Below are 16334 nucleotides of genomic sequence, written 5' to 3'. Positions count from 1 at the left end.
AAATTAAAATTCGAAAATTTTTTCTAAAGCCTCCAGGGGACTTCGTTTTCGCACGAAAAAATTTTATGTGCCCTTATTGCATCCGGACCCACAATTATTTTCTATCGTGACTAAGCCTCTTTCAAAAATGAAAAGACATTATGAGCGGAACGCGCCCAGAATCTCAAAACCTATCGATCGAGGCCTTTGAAACGAAATTGCGCGAAATTGAGGTTTTGGAGGGAAAAGAGCTATTGCTCGGGCAGGTGAGCCACAAGCAGAGGTAGAGTCATTAATTATTTCTATTTGTGCTGAATGGATTCACATTTTATGGGGAATAAAAAAATTTGGGAACTGATAAACTTCAAACATACATTGTTTTTCGTGGAAAGAACATGAAAACAGAAGTGTGGGAACTATTATATTGTTTCGAAAATCACATAAATGTAATATCTGCTTTACTGACCTCACTTTTTTAAAATCAATTTTTGAATAAAATTCTGTTCTCAAGACATCCGTTACCATGACCTTTAGCTCGAACTTTACAATGTTCTTACAGTTTTTTCTCAAAAGATTGATTAAGTAACGACCATTCAAAATTATCACATGCCCCCTAGCGAAAATTAAATTTTCCGCACTTATAATATTTGTAAATCTAAACGTATTAAAAATTAGGCATATTCTATATCTATATCTTTATCTATATTCTTTATCTATAATTCTATGTCCTGTGGCAGCGGCTTCGCCGCCGCGGAACGACCGCTCTGATGAATACTATACATCAAGAACAAACGAAAATACAATAAAAGTTGTATAAAGTTATAAAAAAAACACATAAACAAATGATGAATAACTTTACATTACTTAAGAATCATGGGCTACGCATTTAACCCTTAAATGGTAACGTTATTTTTGGCACCTTCTAAAGGTAAAGGTGGGTCACTCGTGCTCGGTGCTTTATAAAATTCTCTGAAGTGCTCTAAAAAATTGCGCAAAATTCATGAAATGTTATCAACTATCCTAGTGTAAGGATAAATCACTATACTGACGATTTGATCATTTGTTCAAACAATATAATTAAATAAACTCTGCAAGCTAGCAAAGGGAGAAACTTTTGCCGAGGCACGAGTGACCCACCTTTACCTTTTAATGGTTAAAAGTGTAACTTTTTATTGCATTCGATGTTACTCACATGTTTTCTCTTCATATCAAGTTTGAAGATGAAAAGAGTGAAATAGAATCAACATAACATTTTTTATATTTATAGTACACTTTTGGTTTGAAAAATGCGAAGTCGCAGGCGAAATTTGAACTTTAGTTGTAAAAAACTTTAAGGAAATAAAATAGAAATAAACCCTTGAACACTGAACATGGGAACTGTCTTTTTCGAATTTAAGCCTCTTCATTTTATATATTTGAAAAACACCCTCCCCCCCACTTCATCTGCCTCATAATACTCTTATAACTGTTCCGGGAGCCCAAACAAGATAAGTGAACAATCTGATACCGATTGGTAAAAAAACGAATGCACCCCCCCCCCCAATGTCACTCCCCCTTATTCCCTTACGACGTGGCTGGGAGTACAAAGAATGTATGTGCAAAATTTGGTGCCGCTTCTCAAAAGCTGTAGCTTTTCATTAGTATCACAAGTTTTAGGCCACATGAATTTAAATATATACAATTTAAATACATACAGTCGATGCTAATTTGCATTATTTATCAAACAAAAATTATTATCAATCAGCGATTCTGGTTGTGGTAGGACCCAAATTTCATTATCGGTAGCCGAATCTAGACGTTCACTTCCGTTAATTCTTCATCTTCTGCATCATGAAGTGCGTCTAGTCCGGCCTGCTTTGTTTTTTTTTTTAATCTCGGCCTTTTTTCGTTCCATCGTCCGTGCTTCGGACGTCGTGTATGTATTTGGCCAGGTGGTATTTTACGCCAAAAACAACAGTGGATATTTGGGCTCCGGGATTCCCTTCTTACCGCAGCAGAAGTTTATAAAAGCTGAAACAAAAATAATATTAGTATGAGGCAGAATGAGAATGAAGATGAAAAAAAATTAAAGGCGGTAGACACCTTGCAGTGCCGCCATTTCATTGGGGTCGATCGCAGGCCTAGCTGATTCAGCACTGTCTCGGGAACGATTCGACTTCATCCCGCACACGGAATGAGATTTAAGATATTCACGCCCGCATATCGCCGCTGCCATGTGCTTCATAAACTTGGCGGTATATTTTGGGCTGTACGTCATAATTTGGTTGAAAGCGGTTGTGGAGACGTTCTCAACGTACTCAACGTGTCTCTATAAAAGAAAATGTTTTTGATTTGAGAGCATAACCTACAAGAGCTGAAATTAGGAAAAATTTATTTTTGTTCCAATTTAAATTAATGAAAAAAATAAAAAAAACTATTTTCCGCGGATAAATTGTTGGGAATATACAAATGGAAGCATAAGATCTTACTTCGGAAACTTGGTCTCCTTTGCAGCTGCCAATTACGCCCGCATCAGCAAAGGCTTCTAGCTTCGCCTAGATGTCCTTTATGCCACTTAAACATAAAAAAATTGTAAAATTTATATTTCCAACTGAGCTATATATGATTTCCCCTTACAATATTTATCAATCTATGGTATTCGATAACTGAATATACTCACGTTTTAACTTCTCAGTTTCCTCCCAACAGTTTTTTTGGATCAAAATGTTCATCTTTAAAAGGTTCCTGTTGTTCTCGGCTGTCACTCTCAGCTTGGCGTTAGCTTCATCCAGTAACTATCCAGCTGAGCAAGCACATGCCTCATTAATCGGCCTTAATTTGAATTTTTTGGTTAGGTTCATCATGCATGAAAAATCCTCCTCTCGAGGCATTTCCTTCCATTTTCGGAAGCCTTCGGCAGACTTCAGGAATTCTTCACTCCTTGGAAGCACTTCCGACGAGCGTACATATGAATGCTGATTCTAAACAGGAAACAATTACAAAATATATAAGTAACACCCGGATATTTTAACCGGAATAAACTTCACGGACGTAGTACATACGGTCTTTTTCACGCTCAGTGCCGTCCATGTTTTTTCTTTTACTTCATCGTCATCCATCGTCGATTCATCGTCATCAATCGCAGACATCTCCGATGCACTGGCGATCATCCTCAGTGGAGGCATCCTTCCTCTTCTTCTCAGCAGCTCCTCAGCATCACTTTTTAATCCTACAAAATATTTGCATACACTTATGAGGTGAATCATTTTATAATAATATAATTAATAATAATAAAATAATACATAAAGCACAACTTACGATGAATGGACTCTATAAAACCCGTGCCGAAAGTATTTATCCCACAATAAATGTTGCTCTTTTGCTTTTGCATGACTTCTGGGCCTTTTTCTCTATTGAGCATATGTTTATCGAAATTGTGCACGAATGTACTTAGAACTATGTCTCTTTTTTCATGCCTTTCGCACACTTTAAAGTCGAAAGAGACAATGAGATAAACTATTCCTAAGCAAACATTAAGAAAAATGTATACAGGATAAAATCATCGGGGAACTTTAAGAAAAATATTTCATGTAAATAATCACACTTCAATATTCCGACTTAACATTTTTAATACATTTTCTCAAGGTTGATTACTTTTTCCTATCAATTAAGGTTTATATTTAGCCCTTCTTGGACAAACTCTCTCTTATATTTTATATTGGTATGTTTCGTTAAGGAAATAACAAAAATTTTTTTTTAAAATAAATTTAAGGACCTAAAGATAAACGTTTTTATTTAAAACTTATTCTGATCCTAGTGGAAAACATTTCTGGCTGTCTGATGTCAGATCTGGTCCAGAGCTGGCGACGTCTAGACCGTCTATTTATGGCAGTCTAGTCTGACCCACATGTGGGCCTAGTCAGCAATCCATAACATAACAATTTCTAAGTACCAATCAGCCACAGTTTTCTTTACATTTTCAAAAAACTGTCTGGGTGTCCAAAATCATAAAAAATGAGAAATTAGCACTTAAAAAAATCATACAAAATAAGAAATTTGAACTTTTAAAAAGTATATTTTTTCTATTATTTTCTTGGAAGTCTAGTCTGGTCCATAACTGGGAATGGTCCGCAATCTATACCATAAAAATTTTTAAGTGTCAATCAGTTAAATTCTTTCAACTCTTTTCGAAAAACTGTCATGGTGTCCAAAATGATACAAAATAAGAAATTAACACTATCAAAAATCAAATTTTTTTCTTATTTTCTTGACAGACTTGTCTGGTCAGGATCTGGGACTTGTCCGCCATCCATACCATACAAATTTCTAAGTATCAAGCAGCCCAATTTTTTCACCCTATTCGAAAGACTGTCATTGTCTAAAATTATACAAAAACGAAATTAAACATTATTAAAAATCCATTTTTGCTTAAAAATTACATTTTACGTGACTCTATATCGTTGTAAACTAACCCAAAACACCTAAAAATTAAAAAAGTTACACGAAAAAGAATCAGTTGAAATAGACGAAAAAAAAATTGTTTATCAAAATTTAGAACAAATTTTTGAAAAAAAACGTCTGCTAAAAATTGTTTAAAAAAAATTTGGAATAAAAATTGCTTAGAAAAGATTGTTGAAAAAAAATTCTTTACAGAATTCTACATAAAAAAATGTTTTGTAAGAAAATTCTGTTACTTATGCTACGAAACCCAAAAAATTTTAATTGATTTTTATTCAAATTTCCGTTAACAGTTTATTTATAGACATATATATGATGTGTAATAATAAAAAATCATTAATGAGGAAATAGAGCTGATAAAAGGTTTTTTATAACTTTTTTGAGTTGTAGCTTATGCGGACGGTTTTTTTTTGTACTTTCAATTCTGTTAGTATAGAGTAATGGTTAAGGTTCCCGACTGCTAGGCGATAAATTCAGATATAGATAAAGGTTCGAAACCCCGTAGTGTTAGAAATTTTGTTTGTATTATTATAAATAAAAACTTTGAAGCTTACACTTTTGTAATTATACTGGTGTGCATTACCGTGGCAGTACCGCAAGCCATTACTACTTAGCGTTACAAACAAGTACTGGCACTCCAGCAATCTATAATGGGCCTGTACAATAACAGTGGTGTACTTCCGCCTGGGACCAGCGGCTGGCTAGATCGTCTAGCCACAAACTTTGCAAAAGTGTTACAGTTCTGGACAGCCCCAGACGAGACCGTCGGATCTACATCACATTACAGTCTAGGCGGTCTAGTCTGCGGTTTGCCAACGCCAGAAGATATTTTCACTAGGGGAGAAAATGTAAAAAGGAAAGGCAGTTTGAAACACTTTCAACACATCATCGGAGTGCAATAGGTACATCGAATACACCTCATACAAGAAACATTAAGTACTAAATAATGATTGGTCACATCCCAACGGCTACTGTCACGACCTGTCATTTCACGACATCTTCCAAGTGTACCAGTTCAGTAAAATGAATGTACATTTTCCTCTAAGATGTTGAGTTCTAAATAACTATTGGTCGCACTCCACCAGTTACTAGGACTATCTATCATTATCCCGCGTGGAAAAAATTCCTGGTAGTCTGGTGATAGGTCTGGCCCAGGTCTAGATTTATCTAGACTGTCTAGTTTCGAAGATCTGTTCTGGCCCAGGTCTGACGCTTTTCTGACCGAGGTCTGAAATTATCTAGACTGTCTAGTCTGGAATGACTGTGGTCTGTCACAGGACTGACGCTAATCATTGGGCCAAAAATAAAAAAAGTTCTAAGTTCGGTTAGCCAATTTTCGACATATTGCAAAAAATGTTACAGAAAATAAGAAATGCACACTATCGAAGTAAGACTTTATTTTCTTATCAACTTCACCGATTGGCCTGGCTAAGGTTTGATGCTGGTCAGCTATACGGAGAGAAATTTCAGGAAATTAATTCACGGCACTACTCTTTGATTTTATTACTATATGACGCGGGAGCTCAGATCTGGAAACCCTGGCTTTTAAAGCTTAGGTCTCGAAGTTTTAGGCATTAGGCCATGTCCTTTTCCTCTCAGGTCTTGAATTATATTTTTCTCCGTGTAAACAAGATTAAAAATTGTATGTGCGGTCTAGAAGTTCTGGCCTGGCCCAGACCTGCACCAGACATAATTAGCGGCTCATTTAATGCTTATTTAATCCCCAATTGCCAAATTTAATGCTTCACTTTGTTTTTAACCCGGGGGTTACGCTTACTTAATGTTGAGCTGACGGAACCCCATGTGCAATGAACGTTAACTCGAGTTCTGTCCTATCACATAATTCAGGGCTCACTTAATGCTTTCCGGAACTACAGAAACACGTCTTCCAAAATCAACATCTGCCAGTCGAAAACTACCCTTCATATAAATTATGTAAAAATTGCAAATCTGTCGATATCATGTTTGAGGCTTTATTTAAGACTTATTTGATGGACTATTACTAAATTAAAGTCCCCGTCTATTTTAAAAGAAACCTGGACGTACGCTGGCCTAACTTTAAACTGATGCACTATGGGGAATTTTAGCGAACACAACACAAAAATCTGTAACCACATTAAATTAAAGTTAACAATAATAAAACTTGGTTATACCGAAGGTTAAGATACCACTTGATGCGAATCTGCTGCCGCAATTTTGAAATTCAAAGGATACAGACGACCAAATTTGCGTACTTTTTTCCGAAAAAAACTAACTTTACATCTGCGCAGTTCTATGGGAATCAAATTTTAAAAAATGACAAATGTTCATTTCATGTCTATGATATTGCTGACGACGAATCTGAAGCAAGATTTTCAAAATCTGAAATGACTGATTCAATATGAGTGTTTCAATGATGGAAAGGTGCAAAAATGTTAGGAAAATTAGTAAAAAATATAAACGTTTGCATAAGGGGAATTTGTGGGTCGCTGATGCCGAATCCTAATTCGATTTTTTAAATTGCAAATTGCTGATCCAATGTGGCGAAGTCAAAACCTTAAAAAACATAAATTTTTGTAAAAAAATGTCAGAATGAGGAGTAGCTTTTGGAAAATAATTTTTGGTGGTTTTGGATAGCATTAAATGAGTCTTGAATTATGTGATAGGACATAACTTGATTCCACGTTTATTTCACATAATGTTCCGTTAGCTTCACATTAAGCTAGTGTAACCCCCGGTTTAAAACAAAATAGTGGATCATTAAATTTGGCAATGGAACATTCAATGATAATTAAATGAGCCCTTCATTATGTAAGATGACAGAACTACATTCAACATTTATTTCACATGGGGTTTCGCTAGCTTAACGTTAAGGTAGCATAACCCCTGGTTTTTTTTAATAGTGCAGCATTAAATTTGCCAATAGGGCATTAAATTATCATTAAATGAGCCCTTCATTATTAGACTGTCATGGTTGTGGCAAGTCGCATTTGTCCATTTTACGCGGAGTACTAATACAGCAGCGTTAACCCTTTTGATTGTACTCGTCGTATCACTCTGTTATCGACAAGAAAATTGTAAGCAACTACCTTTAAAGCTTAACAACTCAGCCCAAAAAATCCTATCGTTCTAAGTAAATAGTAATTTAAAAGCAGAAAGTGTTCTGCGTAAATGACTTTGAAGATGTTAATATTGTTAATGTAACCAATTTCTGAGCAAATGAGTTTGAAGATGATATTATTGCTAATGCAACCAATTTCTGAGTACATGAATTTGAAGAGGTTAATATTTCTAATGTAACCATTCCATTGTGCTTTGCAATATGCAATTATTCTTCAAATTTACGGAATTTCGGGCACATTTAACAACAGTCCAGCTTGGAGCATTATTTCTTGTGCAAAAGGCAGTTGGTTACATTTTTGTAAAAACTCATGAACACCAGGATAACATTTCTGAACAAATCGCAGTTGATAAAATTAAGAAATGTGTACTAAAAGTTGTTGCTTAAAATTACAAAAGTGCACAACTACATTGTAAGTGAGATAATACAGCAACTCAAACTCCAAACTGTAACGGATAGGTTCTGTATTTGTTTACAATCTCCCGGAAGGATGTGTTATTTTTTTTGTGGAAATTGCGATATTTTTAAATGTTTTTATGCAAAGCAAGTGTTAGAAAGTAGTAGGGATCTTTTTGTATGCCGGCCACTCGTGCCTTGCTTCGACCCTTGCTTCTGAAATCTTGTCCAGATATTTGAGAAATTCTCTGATCAGTGCTATATCTCTTTCTTTCTTGACATAAAACTTTCTATCCTATCATAAAAACATAAAAAGGAGGTTGCGATTATATCTCGAAATCTGAAGCCACATTATCTCTTCACCTATTGATTGGATTTAACCTCGCCGCCTATTCTTTAGAATCGAGATCAGAATCGAGATCAGCAAAATCTATTATGAAGCCAACTCATGCTTCTTTTATATTTTGTAAAATTAATACACGGAGAAACTCTTTGTCGTAAAATTTGGCACTATAATATTATTCTTTACAAAGGTCTGATGGCAATCTAGAATATAGCCAAGAAAATAGTATTATTGCCTCAGCTGTACGAAGAAATACATTTTCAATTCCATCTATAAATATAATACAAACCTAATAATTGCCATTTATAGTTAGAAAGATTAATATTTTTGATAGCAGATTGAAGTTAAGTAAAGTGATATTCACAAATTCAATGATAAAACCGTACTTGCAATAACTATCAGTTAAAATGACATAAGTTGTAAAGAACGTAAGAAAAATTACCACTCTCAATGGGAAGGTGCAATAAGACGAAAAACATTTGAATAAAGTGCTTCGCGATTCAGTACCGAATGACGTCATTACGCGCGCCGAAGTTCATGAGGATGATAAAATTCCTAAACTTTAAGGTGTTCGCACAAGAAAATACGTGGGCAGTATGCTGGAAACGGCTCACGCACGAGCCGTCCGTGCACACACCTGGAGCGCCAACCAATCACATGCGATCTGTCGCGCTGCTGAGATGCGAGCTGGCTACGTACCGTTCACCTATCGGTTCGGCACTCGAACCAGATTAGCAACGTCGAAAACTTTTGCTTCTCGAGCGGCGGTCCAATAAGTGAACGGTACATAGCCAGCCCGCACCGCAGCAGCGCGACACATCGCACGCGATTGGTTGTTACTATGTGTGCGTACATGACCGGCTCATGCGTGAGTTGTTTCCAGCATACTGCACAAGTATTTTCTTGTGCGAACACCTTTATCATTTTTTTATCACATGAAAATATCTCCGTTCTGCTGCCCCGGAGACCCGTGTTCAATTCCCGCCAAAGCTGATTTCTTCTAACAAGAGTTTTTACTATTGTGTTTTGTATACTTCACAGTCTATCCTAGGGATTATAGGAAGTTTCTTTTGGTACACAATATTCACAATAGTAATTCTTGCAATAGTGACTCTATATCCTGGCTTGCTATTGTCACATTGTAAAAATAAATATTATACTATCAAATTTTACAACTGACGGTAAGAAAACAGCATGTTAAAGTAAAAAGTAAAGCAAGAAATAAATAGGAAAAACATCATATAATGCGGGAAGTAAAAATAATGTATAGCATCCAATCTGGATTCAGTGTCATTTTCGGGGCTGACGGTGACTATAAATCTAGAGTCTCGAAACTAGTTTGTGTCTCTCCTGTTTCTGTTCTTGGTTTCCCACGCCTGAGTGAACACCGCACAGCCCCTGCAGCTCCTCTCACCCAGAATCGCTAAATCCAGATTCGACTGTATTTATAACAAAAGTTCTTTAACTTTTTTCCATTAGCCATTAAAAATGTTTTTTCATATTAAATTTCAAGATAAAATCCTGATTTACAATTCTAGCATTTCATTTGATTGATTTTCTAGCCAAGAAAGAACAATTTGCACCAAAACATTTGAATTTTTAAGTCAAACCCCTTTTGAAAAAGAATTTTTCAACCATAGAGATGAATTATTTGAAACTTCATATAAAGTTTTTATACCAAAAAAAAAAAATAAATAAATTTGTCATAGCGGCTCCCGCCCGCCTTAAAACTAAAAGAAACAAAATGTACTTTTTCACCAAAAGAGATTAATTTCGAAACGAAAAAGCAGAATTTTGAACCAAGAAAGAAAAAAAATTGCAATGAATTATCCCAACCAAAAATATGAATGATCAACAAAACAGTTACTGTTTTATTAAATTTTTGAAGTGTCTATAAAAAAGTGTAACTTTCAATAAAATATATGATCTTTCAAACAAAAAATATGCAAGCACCTCCACAGGTATTTCTTACCTACGGTTCAGCGTGCCGCAGTGTGACTTGACAGAGGAGAGATTTTGGCACGCGTCTTCCACCACTCCCCTATCGACATAAATCATTTAAAAATACTGATTTCAAAGGAAAAAGTTTAATTTAGAAGTTGCGCAAATAGTTACATTATAATATTCTTTTGGTCCTTATGACACCATAAGAGTGTATTGTCAAATACAAATAAATGTGGAAGGATGGTAAAAATATTTTCGCAAAAACATAGAAAATAACGTGAGATAAAAGTATCAATGCCGGACACATTATTTGAGAAGTTTTGTAGATAAAGAATTTCCTTGGATCTGCATGGAATCCCTGAAAATACTTTGACACTCCATGAAAGGTTCAAAATGCCATCCAAATTACTTATAATTCTTGAAAATTCTTGGGTGTAATTGAACCGGGCAGGTGATTTAAGGACGTACCATAAAGTTCAGTGTGCCAAAAATGATCTGAGAAGAACGAACCCCCCCCCCCCCTAAACCCCAGGTTCCATTTACGGAGAAAGCAAATACGTAATTTTTTTCGAGCAAACAAAATTGAATGAACATGGGGAAAATTTGGATTTCCGAAAAATGTAACTCATACTTCAGGTTTCGGTCGCAACGCGACAAATTATTTAGGTATTGAAGAGGAGTGTCTACGAAAGAAGACCATATTAATAACTTTTATTTTCACCCTCCGAAGCCCCAAATACGACACAAAGATAAAAAATTCATGAATGAAATGAAATGTAAAAAATAGTCATTGTTTGTGGTAGTAAGTTTAAAACAAATTATGTGATTATTTAAACAATTAATTATTTTTTATTTATAAAATATCTAAAAATTGAGCCAGAGATGTTCATTTTTTCCACAAATTGGTATCGTCTCGTACTTTTTGTAGACTAACTACAGAATTTTAAAAATAACTTCTAGTTTTTAAGAAATTTCTATTTATTTAAACGATTGTTATTTGTTCAATCAGTTTAATTTGAAGAAATTTTAAAAAGTAATATAAAATGCAACACATACAATTATTTTTCTGACTGTATGGTGTATAGAAAGAATATATGAACGATTTTTAATTTGTAAACAAAATAGTCATTGTTCATGCAATTAATAATTTGTTTTTTCCTTCTTTAAATTTCCTTGAAATTAAGTATGGATGTTTTACATATTTTTGGCGTACCATTGGGTACGTCATAAATTAAAAGTGTTTTAATATTTATAACGAGTATGAAAATATACAAATCAATCTGTTACCAAATGTAAAGTGCTATTTTGAAACATATTTACAGGAAATGTTGATAATTTTTTTGTATTCACACTGCCGATTTGTGAAGGAACTAAGAAACTTTACAAATTGGCTTGTATTATGCTTTTTATTATTCAAATTATTATTAACACGTCGTATTAATTATACTAATTTGACGAAAGCAATGTTTTTATTATTTTAATTATTATAAATTACCTAGAATACAGAAGTTCGGCCTGAAAAATCTTGCTCAAAGAAAATGATGAAACTTGCATCATAATTTACATTAGTGAATGTACGCCTTGATCAATATAATCATGAATACTAATGACAAATAATCATCCATACTCAATAATGATGAAAATTTAAAAAACAATCATAATTACTTATATAAAGGATAATGTGAATCATTTAGCAGAATTTACCGCTTAAAATCATTCGACGCTATGTTTAATTCATATAATCCAATTTTTAAATATTGTTGAGAAATAATTATTTTTTAAACAAATTAGGTTTCTTTAAAAATGGTTTGTATAGTCTTTCTGTACACCACGAAGTCAGATAATTAATTGTATTTATTCCATTTGATGTTATTTTTTATGTTTTCAAAATAACACTGCTTGAGCAAATAAAAATTATGTAAACAAATAAAAAATTTTTAAGCATTACAAAAAATGAATCAAGATTATGTAATTATTTAAGAAAACCTAGCATAGGATACGAATTGGAGAAAAATAGACATCTTTAGCTCAATCTTTAGTTTATTTGAAAATAATCAATAACTTATTGTTGAAATAATTACATTATTTTTCTTTTAAATTTACTACTCATAACAATGACTACCTTCTACAGTTAATCCAGAAGGTCGACTGAAATGACTGAAAATTAACAATAAGACAAAATGTAAGAAATTTAAATTAGATCAAAATCCAAACTAAAAATTCTATTTAACGTCCAATAATCAAATTGATGTAAACTTCTGTTAAGAACAAGAATCCAACGACCAAATTTGGACCACAACGGATGAACAGAAACAAAAAATTCTATTGTAATCTGAAAAAAAATTCGGACAAAAATAAAAAGTTTGTCGACGATACCTTATTATGTGTTCCTCTAGAAAAGTTGCAGATGGTCATTGATAATTTTAACAGTTTTCATCAAGAACTTCAATTTACTAGTGAAATAGAACAGAATAATAGAATCAGTTTTTTGGATATAGAGGTAATTAAGGGTTGGGATGGTAATATTATTACCACTTGGTATAGAAAAAATACATATTCAGGTAGAATTTTAAATTTCCTTTCTGCTCATCTCTTTCAAAACAAAATTGCAGTAATCAAAAACTTAGTTGACAGAGCTCTAGGTTTGTCCCATTTTTCATTTCACACAAGAAATTTGAATATTGTTAGGAATATCCTTTTTCTGAATCATTATCCATAAAAGTTAATTGAAAAACACATTGCAATTAGAGTTCAACAAATCAAAAACAAACAGAGTAATAATTTGCTTGCTGATAATCAGAAAGAGTTCAAGGAATATAGTTCGTTTAATACCTTTGTTCTTCCATTTTTGGTCAAATTTCTAAAACTATTGAACATATCTTAAAAATTTTTTAACTCATACTATTTTCCGTATACCATTTAAAATGGATTCAGTGATAAATTGTTGCAAAGATCCTTTGGATAATTTTGAAAAGGGTGGTGATGTTTATAAGATCACTTGCAGGATCTTTAAGATGAATTACGTGGGACAGACTGGCAGACTTCTTAACACTTGGATAGAGGAACACAGAAGTGATGTTCGTTTGGGACGCTGTTACAAGAGTGTTTTTGCCAGACATACAAAGGCATTTGTTGATGTTGACCATGAGTTTGACTGGGATAATGTTCAAATTTTACATAGTGAAAGTAATGAGAGAAAGAGGAAATTCATGGAAATGCTTTATATTAAAAACAAAAAAAGTTATCTATTAATTTAAAAACCGATTTGGATGAGTTGAACAAAAGTTATGCTGATATGATTAATTGCATTTAACGAGGCTGTTTCATGAATTCTGTTTTTCTTTTACTTTCTCTATTTCTGATGTAATTGTGACAGATATTTATATTGTGTTTACAACATATTGGCCTAACTGACCCTCATTCGATTCTCAGGTATCAAAGAGAGAGCACCTGTTCGTGGGTGCTGTCAATTCTACCACTTAAATTCTTCTTGCTTTGATAAGGGTGCTGTACAAGTACCGAAACGTTGGTAATGCAATTTTATTTATTTTTAATTTGCATTTTTAATGTTATTTTATTGTAATTGGATGATAATAAAAATAAAAAGACGAAAGAAAGAAAAAGAGAAGGAAGGGGATGTGGTTGGCTGTCTTCTCATTTTACTTTCTTCTTTTTTATTTATGTCCGAATTTTTTTTCAGATTACAATAGAATTTTTTGTTTTTGTTTATTCGTTGTGGTCCAAATTTGGTCGTTGGATTCTTGTTTTTAACAGGAGTTTGCATTAACAATAATACGTCAAAAATTTTTTTTTTATCTTTCGATAATTAATGTAATCCTACTCAGTTGTAACCCGTGTATCGAAACCTACTTCTTGATTTTAATATAAGCCAAATCATACTTCATATTTTGAGTTTCAAATGTCCAGTATCTAGAAGAAAAAAAATGGACATTTCTGCGGAAAGTAGCAAGGATAGCTCGAGAAGAAGATGCAGAGGTCACCCAGTTAGCACAAAATTTGCGACGTCTTTACGACATCGTTACGACATCTTTCGGACAACTTTACGACATCCTATGTCCATGTCGTTTCGGTGTCTTTGCGATATCGTAAAGAAATCGTCAGATCATACGACTTATTTACGACATCGTAAAGACACCTTAACGACATGCACATAGGATGTCGTTACGATGTCGTAAAGACGTCGCCAAACTTTGTGCCCACAGAGCATACATTGTATTGACAAGTCATATGATGAGAAAGCTTATCTAGATGCCTAGACAATAGAAATAGACGATTGGCATAACGATCCGGCCAAGGAGTCGGATGAGACCAAAAAAATCGAGACATTGGAAAAACGTAAAAATGAATGTTCACTGTGCGTCGCTAGAAAATGTTTGGAAGCAACAATAGAACACATGTTAAACCAACGGATGAATGCACTTAAGAAGAAATTGTAAGTATGCTAAGACACACAACTAAGTATTGTATTTGAGGAAAAATTGAATATTAAGCTGAAACGTTGTTACTTGCATGTTCTCCTTCAAGAACTCTACATTTAAATGGGCAATAATAGTATGCGAATAACAAAGTTTTAAATTTCTATATAGGTTAGGTCGAATAAAAGCAGCTTTAGAAGTAAACCTTCAAATACTGTTAAAACATTTTCAAAGAACAGTGGATGAATTTATTAACGAAAAAATCCCAAAGTGATCATCGCGCGCGGCTCGCCTCTTTCGCTTGTTCGAGCGCGCCCATGGCGCCCGACTGTTGGTAGGTTGAGTCTTGTATTTACCATCGCCAACTCTAATTTTGTGATTGTTAATTCTCTTTTCTTAAAGATCCTTGGACTTTAACGAATACACTTTCATCACTTATCTCGTTCTGCGTACTCGATTTTGTCCAAAATGTGGAATTACCTGCATTAGGTTCAACGCCACTATATCAAATGTGTATTATAAATGTTTATGTAGCTCATGCTGTCATATCTAAAAATTACTGATTAATCTAGTCGCCACTAACACTTCTGTCTTCTTTAATAATTGCCCGAGATTACTCTTTTTAAAAGGTCAAAAAAGGCCTCTGATTATAAATACCTTGGATAGGTTTGCGAAATATGGGTCAATTTTGGTCAAAAACAATTTTTTTTACAAAATTTCATTATTTATAGACAAAAAAATGTATAAAATTATTTTTAACATGGCTGAGCAAAAATAAAACTTTTTTGCGTCTTGCACTTTTTTCGTACGACGAATCGTATGGAATGTACAGCGTTATAAACAAATGATTTTTTTTCAAAATTACCATATTTGCACAGTGTTAACTCAGAACCTATAATTCAGAAAAATTAAAAACTTGTACATTGTCTATATCAAGGATAGATCTCTTAAAATGAAAAAAAAACCTTCCCATCGAATAAAAACTTATCTCCTTAAATTTTTGTTAAAAAGTTGTTATTTTTAAGAGGAAATCATTTAGTATATTCATTTAATGATAAAAAATCATCAAGATCAGCAAGTATAAACAATGTATTTTTTATGAACACACCCTCCCCTAAAAGTCACAATTTTCAAGTTCCTAGTCATTACCTTTTTTTATATCCTTCATTTTACGACAAAGAATGAGATTATCTTGGGTAGCATTTTCGACATCAGACCCTTATTGTTCATAACTATTGTTATTCACTAAAAAGCTGAATTAAAAAAATAGATTTTTTCCGAATATTTGTATTAATCTATGGCACAAAATGAAACTTTCGACTCTTGTGATATTGATTCGTACGACCAGCCATTATTTATTTATAGTCTTATAAACAATGCATTTTTTATAAATATACCCTCCCCTAAAAGCCACAAACTTCAAAGTATTAGCGATTACCTTTTTTATATCCTTAATTTTATCATAAAGAATGTAATTATCTTGGGCAGTATTTTCGATATCTGATCCTTATTGTTTATAACTAATGTTATTAACAGAAACGCTCAATGAAGTACGAAAAAAAGCCAAAAGAGTGACAAGTTTTACTCTGAAACGCTACCCAAGATAATTACATTCTTTATGGTAAAATTAAGGACATAAGAAAATGTAATCGCTAGTCACTTGAAAATTGTGGCTTTTAGGGGAGGGTGTGTTTATTAA

At 33.5% G+C, this 16334-nt stretch overlaps 1 long non-coding RNA gene across 1 annotated transcript; it reads right to left on the bottom strand.

Moving 5' to 3' along the window:
- Positions 1-1564: 1564 nt before the first annotated feature.
- Positions 1565-2737, bottom strand: LOC117173102. Its single transcript, XR_004467108.1, has 4 exons — positions 2639-2737; positions 2448-2532; positions 2062-2287; positions 1565-1989 (listed from the first exon to the last, which is right to left on the bottom strand). It is a non-coding gene; the product is annotated as an uncharacterized LOC117173102 (long non-coding RNA).
- Between the last annotated feature and the right edge of the window lie 13597 nt (positions 2738-16334).

This window comes from Belonocnema kinseyi, chromosome 1 (genome assembly GCF_010883055.1).
Source record: "Belonocnema kinseyi isolate 2016_QV_RU_SX_M_011 chromosome 1, B_treatae_v1, whole genome shotgun sequence".
NCBI lineage: Eukaryota > Metazoa > Arthropoda > Insecta > Hymenoptera > Cynipidae > Belonocnema > Belonocnema kinseyi.
Note: the sequence above shows the minus strand (reverse complement) of the source record. Positions and strands in the feature narration are given on the sequence as shown.